The following is a 15,347-nucleotide window of genomic DNA, read 5'->3' as shown; positions in this document are numbered from 1 at the left end:
TCTGCCTAGGAGTAGTGGGGGGTGACACCCTAGGCTCACAGTTCTCACCCCTTAAAGAGAAAAAAGTGCTTCTCCCCTGTACCATTACATGGGAGAACAAGTCCGTAGCCACTGAAGCATTTGTTGATTCCGGCTCAGCGGCTAATTTTATGAGCATTGAATTTGCTCAGGAGTTGGGTATTCCTCTCACTCCTGTGAGTCCCCCCATTCAGGTCACGGCAGTGGACGATTCCCCTCTGCAACGGGAGCGCCCACTGTCACAGACTCCGGAGGTGAAGGTCACCATAGGGGTACTGCATGGGGAACAGTTACGATTTTTTGTATTACACATGTCCACCTCCACTATTATCCTACGCATGCCGTGGTTGCAAACCCATTCACCTCAAATAGACTGGGCCACGGGTCAGTTAACCACATGGTCACCTCATTGTTTTCAACGGTGTTTGGGGAAGTTGACATTGGGGCAAACCAGAGTTCAGGTGGGAGGTGTGCCAGACCAGTACTCTGAATATGCCGACGTATTTTGCCCCAAGGCAGCTGACAAACTACCCCCACATCGGCCATTCGACTGTCCCATCGATCTCCGTTCAGGTTGTGTACCTCCCCGGGGCCATCTGTATAATTTGTCGGGGCCCGAAAAAGTGGCCATGCAGGAATATATCCGTGAGAACCTGGCCAAGGGCTTCATTCGGCCATCTCGGTCACCCGCCGGGGCAGGGTTCTTTTTTGTTAAGAAAAAAGATGGGGGCTTACGGCCATGTATCGACTACCGGGGGCTTAATAAGATCACAGTGAAGAATCGCTACCCGTTGCCATTAATAGATGACCTTTTCACACAGGTCACGGAGGCTAAAATATTCTCGAAACTGGATTTACGGGGGGCATACAATCTTGTGCGGATCAGAAAGGGTGACGAATGGAAAACGGCCTTCAATACTCCGGACGGGCATTACGAGTACCTGGTGATGCCCTTCGGGTTATGTAATGCCCCGGCCGTTTTTCAGGAACTCATCAATGAGGTCTTTAGGGAGGTGTTGGGGAAGTTCGCGTTAGTTTATCTCGATGATATTCTTATCTTCTCTAACAATCTCTCGGATCACAGAGTTCATGTTAGATAGGTTTTGAACAAACTGAGACAAAATTTGTTATATGCTAAACTTGAAAAGTGCATTTTCGAAGTCACGTCCGTGGCTTTTTTGGGATATATAATCTCCACCTCGGGCCTCTCCATGGACCCTGCCAAGGTCTCCGCGGTACTGGAGTGGCCGCAGCCGGTGGGATTGAAGTCCCTACAACGGTTCCTAGGGTTTGCAAACTACTACAGAAGGTTTATTAGGGGATATTCCACAGTAGTGGCACCCCTCACCAACCTTACTAAGAAAGGGGCAGACACCACTCATTGGCCTCCCGAGGCTTTACAGGCATTCGCTACTCTGAAGGGATTATTCTGCTCGGCGCCCATATTAAGGCACGTGGACACTTCGTTTCCATTTATAGTTGTTACAACAGAGCAAGCACAGGTGATCACTGTTTGCAGCAGGATATAACGAGGCTGAACACGGAAATAAGTGAATGGTGTTTATTAAGCACAACCACACAGTGTATATACAAACAATGAATAGTGCAACCAAAACCCTAACTAGTCTAACTAAGAAGTCATAAACAACTATACAATATATACACTTAATTGAGGAATACACACAGAAACAATATACAGGTATATATACAAAATACATACAATATATTTACACATCAGATCGCAGTACAAGATCGCAACACAGAAGCAAGGTCAGAGGCTAGCCATAAATCATATACCGGATAATCAGAATAGAACCAGGGATACAGAGGACCAGAAACACAGGAGACCAGAGTTCAGCAAGCACAGGGGAAGCTATGTGATGTTCTGGCACCTGCTGTAATGAGAGCTGGTCTTAAGTAAGGTGAGCATTGGGTGTGTCAGCAGATCGGCCTGCAAAGTCCCAAGCAGGTTGACCTCTGCTGGCAGGAGGTGGAAGTCCCAAGAAACTCCAGAGTCTGATGCCATCTGCAGGTAAGACTGAGGATTGCAAGTTTGATGACATGAAGTGCACAGCCCCCTAGTGGTGGATATAGAAAGTACATAAGTCCCGCACACACTGCCACCAGCAGGTAGATCAAGTCCTGAACAGGTTCCTAACAGTACCCCCCCTTTAAGGAGCGGCCTCAGGACGCTCCAACAACCACGGTAATCTCCAGAGCCAGAGTTGGTCTGAATCACACAGGAAGTACCACCACCAGGGTCCCCAGAGCCATCCTGATAATCCCCTGCCAATGCCGTCAACCAGGGTTGCAGGATACCCAGAATAATGGCTGTACTCCGAAGCATAATCCACAGGCTCTGAAACCAACACATTTTACCTAGACCCAGATACCATCTGCCTGTAAGAAAGTTTTTAAACTCCCAGAGGGCACTGGCAACCCCAATGGAGTCCTTACCAATGCCCAAGGGCCTGGCAACCCATCCTGAAGGCAAGAGAAGCCAACCAAGGACTCTCCCTCTCCTCCAGGGGTCACCGGATTCAGGAGAGCAGCAGAGGTCAAAGGGTAGGAACTCACAGTGAGGAGAAGCCTGGAGACAAGCCACAAAAAACTGGGGTTTCCTATACAGAACTGTCAACAAGGCTGGCAAGGCTAGCAACAGGAATGGCCTTATCCCTGGTAAGGGAACAGAGAACCCTGGGGTTGAGGATCCTGGGATGACAGAGGCAACTGCAGGCACCTGGTTCAGAAGCACTTGTTGAGGCTGGGAGGGAGTGGTAGTCATAAGTTCCAAACAAAAGGCAATAGCAGACAGGCAAACATCAGGTAGGACAGTAAACTGAAGATCACCTACCAGGAAGGCAGGCAGGGCAGCGGACTGGCAGGCAACAGACCATAGAACATCAGGTGGAAAAATGAGCTGGGCAGCCGACTGGACAACGACAGGCTGTTCAGCAGGAGTCTGTGGAGGCCGGGCAGAGGCAGCAGCAGGAGTCTGTAGAGGCCGGGCAGAGGCAGCAGCAGGAGTCTGTAGAGGCCGGGCAGAGGCAGCAGCAGGAGTCTGTAGAGGCCAGGCAGAGGCAGCAGCAGGAGTCTGTAGAGGCCAGGCAGAGGCAGCAGCAGGAGTCTGTAGAGGCCAGGCAGAGGCAGCAGCAGGAGTCTGAAGAGGCCGGGCAGAGGCAGCAGCAGGAGTCTGTAGAGGCCGGGCAGAGGCAGCAGCAGGAGTCTGTAGAGGCCGGGCAGAGGCAGCAGCAGGAGTCTGTAGAGGCCGGGCAGAGGCAGCAGCAGCAGGAGTCTGTAGAGGCCGGGCAGAGGCAGCAGCAGCAGGAGTCTGTAGAGGCCGGGCAGAGGCAGCAGCAGCAGGAGTCTGTAGAGGCCGGGCAGAGGCAGCAGCAGCAGGAGTCTGTAGAGGCCGGGCAGAGGCAGCAGCAGCAGGAGTCTGTAGAGGCCGGGCAGAGGCAGCAGCAGCAGGAGTCTGTAGAGGCCGGGCAGAGGCAGCAGCAGCAGGAGTCTGTAGAGGCCGGGCAGAGGCAGCAGCAGGAGTCTGTAGAGGCCGGGCAGAGGCAACATGAGTCTGTAGAGGCCGGGCAGAGGCAACAGCAGGAGTCTGTAGAAGCCGGGCAGAGGCGGCAGCAGCAGCGGCAGTCTGTAGAGGCCGGACAGAGGCAGCAGCAGTCTGTGGAGGCCGGGCAGAGGCAGCAGGAGTCTGTGGAGGCCGGGCAGAGGCAGCAGGAGTCTGTGGAGGCCGTACAGGTATGGTAGATGAAGGAGTAGGAATGGCAGATGATGAAGTCTGTAAAAACTGTGCTGGAGGCTGGAACACTGCAAACTGTGCTGGAGGCTGGAAATCAGAATGTTCACCAAATGGCTGGGAATGAGCACACTCTGCAAGTGGTTGAAAGTTTACAGATTCTGACAGCGGCTGGAGGGCTGCAGAGTCTGACAGCGGCTGGAGGGCTGCAGGGTCTGACAGCGGCTGGAGGGCTGCAGGGTCTGACAGCGGCTGGAGGGCTGCAGGGTCTGACAGCGGCTGGAGGGCTGCAGGGTCTGACAGCGGCTGGAGGGCTGCAGGGTCTGACAGCGGCTGGAGGGCTGCAGGGTCTGACAGCGGCTGGAGGGCTGCAGGGTCTGACAGCGGCTGGAGGGCTGCAGGCATTGCAGGGAGATTACAGTTCATAGGCGTTGCAGAGATATTGCAGTCTGCAGGAGGATAACAGTCCATAATTTTTACAGGAGAAATACAGTTTGCAGGTGGATTACAGTCCATAAGTTTTGTAGAAATATGGCATTCTGCAGGCATGGCAGGAAAAATACAAGTCATAAGCTTTATAGAGATATTGCAGTCTGCAGACATTGTAGGAGGAATACAGTCTATAGGCTGTGCAGGCTGATTACAGTCCATAAGACTTGCAGGAGAATTACCACCTGCAGACATTGCAGGAGGAATAGAGTTTATAGGCTGTGCAGGCTGATTACAGTCCATAACATTTGCATGAGGATTACCACCTGCAGACATTGCAGGAGGAATACAGTCTATAGGCTGTGCAGGCTGATTACAGTCCATAAGACTTGCAGGAGAATTACCACCTGCAGACATTGCAGGAGGAATAGAGTTTATAGGCTGTGCAGGCTGATTACAGTCCATAACATTTGCATGAGGATTACCACCTGCAGACATTGCAGGAGGAATACAGTCTATAGGCTGTGCAGGCTGATTATAGTCCATAAGACTTGCAGGAGAATTACCTTCTGCAGGCTGAAACAAAGTCTCTGCTGACAAGGTGCAAAATTCTGCTACTGGAGTGGCTGGAGGCAGGGCTGTTACAGGATTGATTTGAAGAGAAGCTGCTGGTAATTCAGGTTGCAGGGTGCATTTTGAAGATGCAGATTGCAGTGAAGACTGTATGTGGTTAATTGATGAGGTCGGAAAGAATTTGCGTTTATTCTTAAATGCCACTTTAGGTTTGAAGCAGGGTGAGGATCTAATCTGAGTAACAGATGCAGGCAACTGAGAGAATTTAGGAGTGGTTGCTATGAGCGATGGCAACATGGACTTTTGCGTAGTGACAGGGTACTCCTTAGACCAAGGCATGGATCTAATTGCGGTCTGAAGAGAGGCTGCACTCTTCCGGATCACAGGAGCAGGTAAATAAGTATTCTGGGAGGTTGTTGCTATGGGCAACGGGTTAGCAGGTTCTTTGGTTGTAGGTGAGTGCTGTTTGGCCTGGGTAGTGGATCTGATTTGAGTACATGCAAAGGCTGAGATATTTGGAGTCACAGGTGCAAATGAATGAAAGTCCTTGGAGGTGGTTGCTATGGGTAACTGGTATACAGGCTGTTTACTCATGACTAAGTGCTGTGAACTCTGGTCAGAGAACAGAGGAGAGGAGGTAGTGACAGGGTGAAAATCAGGGTTGTCACATATGAAAGATATTTTATTCCATGCACCAACTAGAGGAGCAATCATTTCAAAACTACAAACCCTCCTGTTAGACAGACACAAAACAGAGTTGGAACATTCCAAACGGAACTCTTTAGATTTGTTGGAATAATATTCAAAAAAGTAATCCTCATCATCCTCCAATAAATCAAGTAACATCTCCACCATTGTCAGATCATAAGGTGGATCCAGATCATTGCTAGTATAACCAGAAACTGACAGATTGCTCCAGATTTCTAGCAATGGCTGGACCTCTTGTCTGCAGAACACACCTTGCTGCACATTATCCTGCAGCTGATTGATCAGGTGGAGGAGATCATTCTTGGGATACTCAGAGAAAATCTGTCTGCAGTGATCTCCCTCCTCATCAGCCAGCAACATATAATAGTACATCTCACTGGAGTTCATTATGAATGACTGAGTGGATAAACTTCACAGACAGGAAGTTTTATCAGCCCTTTGATATATATCAAGCTGCAGTGATCAGAATGGCCAGAACATACTGTTACAAACCCCACAGAGCAAGCACAGGTGATCACTGTTTGCAGCAGGATATAACGAGGCTGAACACGGAAATAAGTGAATGGTGTTTATTAAGCACAACCACACAGTGTATATACAAACAATGAATAGTGCAACCAAAACCCTAACTAGTCTAACTAAGAAGTCATAAACAACTATACAATATATACACTTAATTGAGGAATACACACAGAAACAATATACAGGTATATATACAAAATACATACAATATATTTACACATCAGATCGCAGTACAAGATCGCAACACAGAAGCAAGGTCAGAGGCTAGCCATAAATCATATACCGGATAATCAGAATAGAACCAGGGATACAGAGGACCAGAAACACAGGAGACCAGAGTTCAGCAAGCACAGGGGAAGCTATGTGATGTTCTGGCACCTGCTGTAATGAGAGCTGGTCTTAAGTAAGGTGAGCATTGGGTGTGTCAGCAGATCGGCCTGCAAAGTCCCAAGCAGGTTGACCTCTGCTGGCAGGAGGTGGAAGTCCCAAGAAACTCCAGAGTCTGATGCCATCTGCAGGTAAGACTGAGGATTGCAAGTTTGATGACATGAAGTGCACAGCCCCCTAGTGGTGGATATAGAAAGTACATAAGTCCCGCACACACTGCCACCAGCAGGTAGATCAAGTCCTGAACAGGTTCCTAACAATAGTCGAGGTAGACGCCTCAGAGGTTGGGGTAGGGGCTGTGCTGTCTCAACGTTCAGGTCTTCAGGGGAGATTACATCCATGTGCCTATTTTTCCCGGAGGTTCTCTCCGGCCGAGAGAAACTACGATATAGGCAATAGGGAGCTTCTAGCTATCAAGCTAGCCTTCGAAGAGTGGCGTCATTGGCTGGAAGGAGCAGAGCACACGATTACGGTTTATACCGACCACAAGAATCTCGAGTACATCGAGGGGGCTAAAAGGTTAAGTCCTCGACAAGCTCGATGGTCGCTATTTTTTTCGAGGTTCACATTCGTAATTACTTTCACTCCAGGCAGTAAAAATACCAAGGCAGACGCACTTTCTAGGTGTTTCGAGCCGGAGACAGCACAGCCCTCGATTCCTGAATCCATTATTCCACGAAAGTTGGTGTTAGCCGCTACCGAGACTTGGGAGAACTGGAAAGAAGTTTTGGGTCCTTTCCAACAGGATGTCCCAGAAGGGAAACCTGAGGGAGTGTTATTTATCCCATTGCCCTTCCGTCTCCAGATTTTGGAGATGGTCCACTCACACAAGAATTCGGGACATCCTGGGGCGTCTAGAACGCAGGATCTCTTGGCCAGGTGTGCGTGGTGGCCCTCTCTGGCAGCTGACTGCAAAGAATTTGTTAGGGAATGTGCGGTGTGCGCAAAAAGCAAACCCTCCCGGCTGGCATCTGTAGGTACTCTGCAGCCTTTGCCCACCCCGAGTGAGCCGTGGACCCATTTGTCCATGGATTTTGTGGGGGAGCTTCCTAGGTCAGAGGGCAAGTCGGTCATATGGGTGGTAGTCGACCGCTTTAGTAAAATGGCCCATTTCGTGCCCTTGAAAGGACTCCCCTCGGCCCAGGAATTGGCCGACTTATTCATCGTCCATATCTTTCGGTTGCATGGCATTCCGGAAGACATAGTTTCCGATCGGGGAGTCCAGTTTGTCTCAAAATTTTGGAGGGCATTCTGTCACCAGATGGGCATGGGGCTGTCATTTTCGTCGGGCTACCACCCACAGACAAATGGCCAAACTAAGAGGGTCAACCAATCGTTAGAGCAATTTTTACGTTGTTACGTGGCTGAAGCGCAGAGCGATTGGGTCAAGTTATTGCCCTACGCAGAGTTTGCACACAATAACTTAAAGAGTTCTTCCTCGGGTTTTTGTCCATTCCAGATAGTGACCGGGAAGTTACCTAAGTTTTCTCCATTGCCGGTGGTGTCCAGTCCGTTCCCAGCCTTGGAGGTTTGGCAGAAGACATTTAGGGACATGTGGTGGACCATAAAGGACAACCTTGTGAAAGCATTTCAGAGTCAGAAAAGTCAGGCTGACAAAAGACGCTCATTAGAGTGGAATTTTCAACCAGGAGATTTGGTTTGGGTGTCAACTCGCCACCTGACATTGAAACAACCTTCTGACAAACTTGGTCCCAGGTTTGTGGGTCCATTCCCGGTAATCAGGAAAATTAACAAAGTTACCTATACCATTGACCTTCCCACCTGCATGCGGGGGGTAAGGTCCTTCCATGTATCCCTTCTTAAACCCGCAGTCCAGGTGGGCCCTGCTCCTCCTCCTCCCGTGTTGGTAGATGCTCAACCTGAATATGAAGTGGAAAAAGTTTTAGATTCACGCCTGATTCACGCCTGGTACAGTACCTCGTACATTGGAAAGGGTACGGCATTGAGGAGAGGCAATGGGTACCTGAGAACCGTATGCATGCGGATGACTTAGTGAGGGAGTTTCATGCTTTACATCCAGAGAAACCTGGAAGGAGCTGTCCGGAGTCCACTCCTCGGGGGGGCGGGGTACTGTGAGAACGCGGAAGAGCCGCCGCCATGATCCAGCGGCAGGCGGCTCTTTCCGCGCACACACGCGCCACACACACGGAGAGGCAGCCGCCTCTCCTCAGCATGAGGCGGCTGTCTCCGTGCAGGGACGCATGAAGAGCGGGGAAACCGCCGCATCAGACGTGGCGGTTGGTCCGCATGCCCCCGCTGCGGAGACACCGCAGAGCGGGGCAGTTGTGGCTGGGACTCGTAGTCCCTCAGGGTTTAGAGTGACGCGCGCGCACGCACTCAGGAAGAATTTATGTAAGCCAGAGATGAGTCAGCTGACCAGGTTGGTCAGCTGACTCTGGCTCCCATCCTGATTGGTCCAGCACTTAGGGAGGTGCTGGAGAGGCCTCCGTGTATATATACAGCTGGCTGTTCACTTGTTCCTTGTCTGGCGTTGCGTTCACACATGTGGGAGCACCCAGATCCGTAGTCAGATCAGTTAGTGTGCCGGGACCAGCTGGAGCTGTAATCCTACACTAAGCTAGATTCTGTTGATAGCTTAAAGTACTAGTTTGATTGTGATTATCTGTTATGACCTTTTGCCTGCCTCGACTATCCTCCTGAACTCTGACCTTGTACCTCGTTATATCTGATACCCCGTTGCTGAACCCTGCCTGTACTTTGACTCCGCCTCTGCCTCCTGATTTTGTACTCCGATATTTCTGATACCCCGCTGCTGAACCCTGCCTGTACTTTGACTCCGTCTTTGCCTACTGATATTGTACTTATCTGCCCGTCTGGTTACAACCTAGCTTGTCCGACCTCGAGAACCGACCTCACGATTTGAAGCGGTTCCCCGTCCCGTTAGTGACACTTCCGCCTGAGTGTCACTTTCGGACTTTCCTTCCCACCGTCAGTCTGACTCCTCCCGTCTTGGAGAACTCAGACCTGCGGAAGGGATCGGTGCAGTTCTCCTCGCTGCACTGAGGCTTGTCCTCTGTATTACTGTTGCACCAATCACTACACTCTACTCAGGTGACCAGAGGTTAGCTAGTATATTGGATTATCGGTGATACTGCAGATCACATATAATCTGGTATACGTCTGTATTTCCCGTGATACTGCAGATCACCGGTAATCAGACCTCTCTGTGCTTCACCGAGCGGTACACCCCAGAGTTCAGCAACAGGTTTTCTTTGCTCATTCTCTCTAACAGGCTGGTTCATTTTAATCATCCCCATTGTAAGATGAGGAAGAATAGGCTGCCTACACTAAGCAAATAATAGTAGTTCCAGCCAAACAAATAAACTCAGAAATGCGTTAATAGAAGGAGAGATGGAGCATAAATGTCAGTTGGAAGCTAGCTATAATTTTTTATCCAACCAACAAAAACCAATCTACAATAATTAACTAAACAACAAATATAACCTACTATATTAAGCTAAGGTAGCCATCCTAAGAAAAAAAAATACCATAATTAACTAACTGCACTTTTTGTTACCATAGCCGCCTTGCAAGACACCTTGCACACCTAACACAGTCCAGGAGCCCCCAGAGGTCTAACATCATCTGCTTCAAGAGACTCCAGAGCATCCTATTTATGCTTTTCTGGCTATTGTGATGTCATCAGGGCCCATTTTGATGTCATCAGGGACACCCCCCCCCCCCCCCCCCCCCACACACACACACACACACACACTATTCCCAAGCCATTTTGCATAAGTTTTCCTCATTTTTTATGTTTTTTTCTGGCCTGCAAAGCAGAAATATTTGAGTCCCCATTTACTTGCATTGGGTTCGGAATTCGGCCCGAACATGCCGAATATCAGGGCGACGTTTGAACCGGAATATTTTAGTGTTCGATCAACACTTTTAGTCAGCCTGTGTCACCCGCACCCAGCATGCGCCCACACAATATGCCACTAATAGGCAACCTGAGTCACCCCCACCCAGCATGTGCCCACACAATATGCCACTAATAGGCAACCTGTGTCACCCCCACCCAGCATGCGCCCACACAATATGCCACTAATAGGCAACCTGTGTCACCCCCACCCAGCATGCGCCCACACAATATGCCACTAATAGGCAACCTGTGTCACCCCCACCCAGCATGCGCCCACACAATATGCCACTAATAGGCAACCTGTGTCACCCCCACCCAGCATGCGCTCACACAATATGCCACTAATAGGAAACCTGTGTCACACAATATGCCACTAATAGGGAAACTGTGTCACCCCCACCCAGCATGCGCTCACACAATATGCCACTAATAGGCAACCTGTGTCACCCCCACCCAGCATGCGCTCACACAATATGCCACTAATAGGCAGCCTGTGTCACCCTCACCTCAGCATGCGCACACAATATGCCACTAATAGGCAACCTGTGTCACCCCCACCCAGCATGCGCCCACACAATATGCCACTAATAGGCAGCCTGTGTCACCCCCACCCAGCATGCGTACACAATATGCCACTAATAAGCAGCCTGTGTCACCCCCACCCAGCATGTGCACACTATATGCCACTAATAGGCAACCTGTGTCACCGCCACCCAGCATGCACACACAATATGCCACTAATAGGCAGCCTGTGTCACCCTCATCTCAGCATGCGCTCACACAATATGCCACTAATAGGCAACCTGTGTCACCCCCACCCAGCATGCACACACAATATGCCACTAATAGGCAGCCTGTGTCACCCCCACCCAGCATGCGTACACACAATATGCCACTAATAAGCAACCTATGTCACCCCCACCCAGCATGCACACACAATATGTCACTAATAGGCAGCCTGTGTCACCCCAACCCAGCATGCGTACACACAATATGCCACTAATAGGCAACCAGTGTCACCCCCACCCAGCACGCGCCGACACAATATGCCACTAATAGGCAGCCTGTGTCACCCCCTCCCAGCATGCGGCAACACATTATGCCACTAGTAGGCAGCCTGTGCCCCACCCAGCATGCGCCCACACAATATGCTACTAATAGGCAGCCTGTGTCACCTCCACCCAGCATGTGCACACAATATGCCACTAATCGGCAAACTGTGTCACCCCCACCCAGCATGTGCACACAATATGCCACTAATAGGAAGCCTGTGTCACCCCCACCAAGCATGCGCACACAATATGCCACTAATAGACAGCCTGTGTCACCCCCACCCAGCATGCGCACACAATATGCCACTAATAGGCAGCCTGTGTCACCCCCACCCAGCATGCGTACACACAATATGCCACTAATAGGCAGCCTGTGTCCCCCCACCCAGCATGCGTACACAATATGCCACTAATAGGCAGCTTGTGTCACCCCCACCCAGCATGCACACACAATATGCCACTAATATGCAGCCTGTGTCACCCCCACCCAGAATGTGCCCACACAATATGCCACTAATAGGCATCCTGTGTCACCCCCACCCAGCATGCGCATACAATATACCACTAATAGGCAACCTGTGTCACCCCCACCCCGCATGTGCACACACAATATGCCACTAATTGGCAGCCTGTGTCACCCCCACCCAGCATGCGCTCACACAATATGCCACTAATAGGCAACCTGTGTCACCCCCACCCAGCATGCGCACACACACAATATGCCACTAATAGGCAACCCGTGTCACCCCCATCCAGCATGCGCACACACAATATGCCACTAATAGGCAAACTGTGTCACCCCCACCCAGCATGCACACACAATATGCCACTAATAGGCAACCTGTGTCACCCCCACCCAGCATGCATACACACAATATGCCACTGATAGGCAGCCTGTGTCACCCCCACCCCGCATGTGCACACACAATATGCCACTAATTGGCAGCCTGTGTCACCCCCACCCAGCATGTGCACACAATATGCCACTGATAGGCAGTCTCTGTCACCCCCACCCAGCATGCGCTCACACAATATGCCACTAATAGGCAACCTGTGTCACCCCCACCCAGCATGCGCACACACAATATGCCACTAATAGGCAACCCGTGTCACCCCCATCCAGCATGCGCACACACAATATGCCACTAATAGGCAAACTGTGTCACCCCCACCCAGCATGCACACACAATATGCCACTAATAGGCAACCTGTGTCACCCCCACCCAGCATGCATACACACAATATGCCACTGATAGGCAGCCTGTGTCACCCCCTCACCCAGCATGCGCACACACAATATGCCACTATTAGAGAGCCTGTGTCAACCCTAGAGTTGGGCGAACAGTTCGGCTGTGTTAGCCGAACTGTTCGCCTGCCCAACCTGTCATTTCGCTGTGGCTCTTACTACTTCCGGGTCGCAATGACCCGGAGTAGTACGTCTGCGCTGGCCCGGCGGAGCGCGTCCTAGATCGCGCTCCCGTCGCCGGGCACTCTGCGCATGTGTGTGACGTCACTCATGACGTCACACACATGCGCAGAGAGTGCCCGGCAACGGGAGTGCGATCTAGGACGCGCTCCGCCGGGCCAGCGCAGAAGTACTACTTCGGGTCATTGCGACCCGGAAGTAGTAAGAGCCACAGCGAAATGACAGGTTGGGCAGCCGAACAGTTCGGCTGCAGTTCGGCTAACACAGCCGAACTGTTCGCCCAACTCTAGTCAACCCCACCCAGCATGCGTACACACAATATGCCACTAATAGGCAACCTGTGTCACCCCCACCCAGCATGTGCACACAATATGCCACTAATCGGCAAACTGTGTCACCCCCACAGGTTCACAGCCGGTCTCCCACACAGCTACTAACCAAGCCTGAAGCCGCGTAGCTTCCGCAATCTGACGAGAGCGGGTGCTTTCGGCTTAGTGTGGCCACAGGCATAATCCAAGGTGCCGTTCCTGCGCCTTGAAGGTGAGGCTTCCCACGTGCTCATAGCCATTGGACCGCAAACCCAAAGAAAAAGCCTGCAGCACCCGGGGTTCACAGCCAGTCTCCCACGCAGCTACTAACCAGGCCTGAAGCAGCTTAGCTTCCGCGATCTGACGAGAGCGGGCGCTTTCGGCTTAGTGTGGCCGCAGGCAAAATCCAAGGCGCCGTTCCTGCGCCTTGAAGGTGAGGCTTCCCACGTGCTCATAGCCATTGGACCGCAAACCCCCCAAAAAAGCCTGCAGCACCTGGAGTTCACAGCCAGTCTCCCACGCAGCTACTAACCAGGCCTGAAGCCATTTAGCTTCCGCGATCTGACGAGAGCGGACGCTTTTGGCTTAGTGTGGCCGCAGGCAAAATCCAAGGCGCCGTTCCTGCGCCTTGAAGGTGAGGCTTCCCACGTGCTCATAGCCATTGGACCGCAAACTCCCAAAAAAAGCCTGCAGCACCCAGGGTTCACAGCCAGTCTCCCACGCAGCTACTAACCAGGCCTAAAGCCACTTAGCTTCCACGATCTGACGAGAGCGGGCGCTTTCGGCTTAGTTTGGCCGCAGGCGAATTTCAAGGCGCCGTTCCTGCGCCTTGAAGGTGAGGCTTCCCACGTGCTCATAGCCATTGGACCGCAAACCCAAAAAAAAGCCTGCAGCACCTGGGGTTCACAGCCAATCTCCCACGCAGCTACTAACCACGCCTGAAGCCGTTTAGCTTCCGCGATCTGATGAGAGCGGGCGCTTTCGGCTTAGTGTGGCCGCAGGCGAAATCCAAGGCGCCGTTCCTGAGCCTTGAAGGTGAGGCTTCCCACGTGCTCATAGCCATTGGACCGCAAACCCAAAAAAAAGCCTGCAGCACCTGGGGTTCACAGCCAATCTCCCACGCAGCTACTAACCAGGCCTGAAGCCATTTAGCTTCCGCGATCTGACAAGAGCGGGCGCTTTCGGTTTAGTGTGGCCGCAGTCAAAATCCAAGGCGCCGTTCCTGCGCCTTGAAGGTGAGGCTTCCCACGTGCATAGCCATTGGACCGCAAACCCCCAAAAAAGCCTACAGCACCTGGGGTTCACAGCCAATCTCCCACGCAGCTACTAACCAGGCCTGAAGCCGCTTAGCTTCCGCGATCTGACGAGAGCGGGCGCTTTCGGCTTAGTGTGGCCGCAGGAAAAATCCAAGGCACCGTTCCTGCGCCTTGAAGGTGAGGCTTCCCACGTGCTCATAGTCATTGGACCGCAAACCCCCAAAAAAAGCCTGCAGCACCTGGGGTTCACAGCCGGTCTCCCACAAAGCTACTAACCAGGCCTGAAGCTGCTTAGCTTCCACGATCTGACTAAAGCAGGTGCTTTTGGCTTAGTGTGGCCTCAGGCAAAATCCAAGGCGCCGTTCCTGCGCCTTGAAAGTGAGGCTTCCCACGTGCTCATAGCCATTGGACCGCAAACTCCAAAAAAAAAGTCTGCAGCACCTGGGGTTCACAGCCAGTCTCCCACGCAGCTACTAACCAGGCCTGAAGCCGCTTAGCTTCCGCGATCTGACGAGAGCGGGCGCTTTCGGCTTAGTTTGGCCGCAGGCGAACTCCAAGGCGCCGTTCCTGCGCCTTGAAGGTGAGGCTTCCCACGTGCTCATAGCCATTGGACCGCAAACCCCCCAAAAAAGCCTGCAGCACCTGGGGTTCACAGCCACACTCCCACGCAGCTACTAATCAGGCCTGAAGCCACTTAGCTTCCGCGATCTGACAAGAGCAGGCACTTTTGGCTTAGTGTGGCCGCAGGCGAAATCCAAGGCGCCGTTCCTGCGCCTTGAAGGTGAGGCTTCCCACGTGCTCATAGCCATTGGACCGCAAACCCAAAAAAAAGCCTGCAGCGCCTGGGGTTCACAGCCAATCTCCCAAGCAGCTACTAACCACGCCTGAAGCCGTTTAGCTTCCGCGATCTGACGAGAGCGGGCGCATTCGGCTTAGTGTGGCCGCAGGCGAAATCCAAGGCGCCGTTACTGAGCCTTGAAGGTGAGGCTTCCCACGTGCTCATAGCCATTGGA

The 15,347-nt window shown here is 51.9% G+C and overlaps 10 pseudogenes; all 10 read right to left on the bottom strand.

The window, feature by feature from the left end:
- Nucleotides 1-13,360: 13,360 nt before the first annotated feature.
- Nucleotides 13,361-13,479, bottom strand: LOC137549640 (5S ribosomal RNA; annotated as a pseudogene).
- Nucleotides 13,480-13,561: 82 nt separating this feature from the next.
- LOC137549865 (5S ribosomal RNA) lies at nt 13,562-13,680 on the bottom strand (annotated as a pseudogene).
- Nucleotides 13,681-13,762: 82 nt separating this feature from the next.
- LOC137551588 (5S ribosomal RNA) lies at nt 13,763-13,881 on the bottom strand (annotated as a pseudogene).
- Nucleotides 13,882-13,962: 81 nt separating this feature from the next.
- LOC137551688 (5S ribosomal RNA) lies at nt 13,963-14,081 on the bottom strand (annotated as a pseudogene).
- An 81-nt stretch (nt 14,082-14,162) lies between these two features.
- LOC137554321 (5S ribosomal RNA) lies at nt 14,163-14,281 on the bottom strand (annotated as a pseudogene).
- Nucleotides 14,282-14,360: 79 nt separating this feature from the next.
- Nucleotides 14,361-14,479, bottom strand: LOC137551752 (5S ribosomal RNA; annotated as a pseudogene).
- An 82-nt stretch (nt 14,480-14,561) lies between these two features.
- LOC137554627 (5S ribosomal RNA) lies at nt 14,562-14,680 on the bottom strand (annotated as a pseudogene).
- Nucleotides 14,681-14,763: 83 nt separating this feature from the next.
- Nucleotides 14,764-14,882, bottom strand: LOC137548221 (5S ribosomal RNA; annotated as a pseudogene).
- An 82-nt stretch (nt 14,883-14,964) lies between these two features.
- LOC137554456 (5S ribosomal RNA) lies at nt 14,965-15,083 on the bottom strand (annotated as a pseudogene).
- An 81-nt stretch (nt 15,084-15,164) lies between these two features.
- Nucleotides 15,165-15,283, bottom strand: LOC137553614 (5S ribosomal RNA; annotated as a pseudogene).
- Between the last annotated feature and the right edge of the window lie 64 nt (nt 15,284-15,347).

The sequence above is a fragment of the Hyperolius riggenbachi genome, chromosome 2 (genome assembly GCF_040937935.1).
Source record: "Hyperolius riggenbachi isolate aHypRig1 chromosome 2, aHypRig1.pri, whole genome shotgun sequence".
NCBI classification, from domain to species: Eukaryota; Metazoa; Chordata; class Amphibia; order Anura; family Hyperoliidae; genus Hyperolius; species Hyperolius riggenbachi.
The sequence above is the reverse complement of the archived record's forward strand: the minus strand, read 5'-3'. Positions and strand labels throughout refer to the sequence as shown.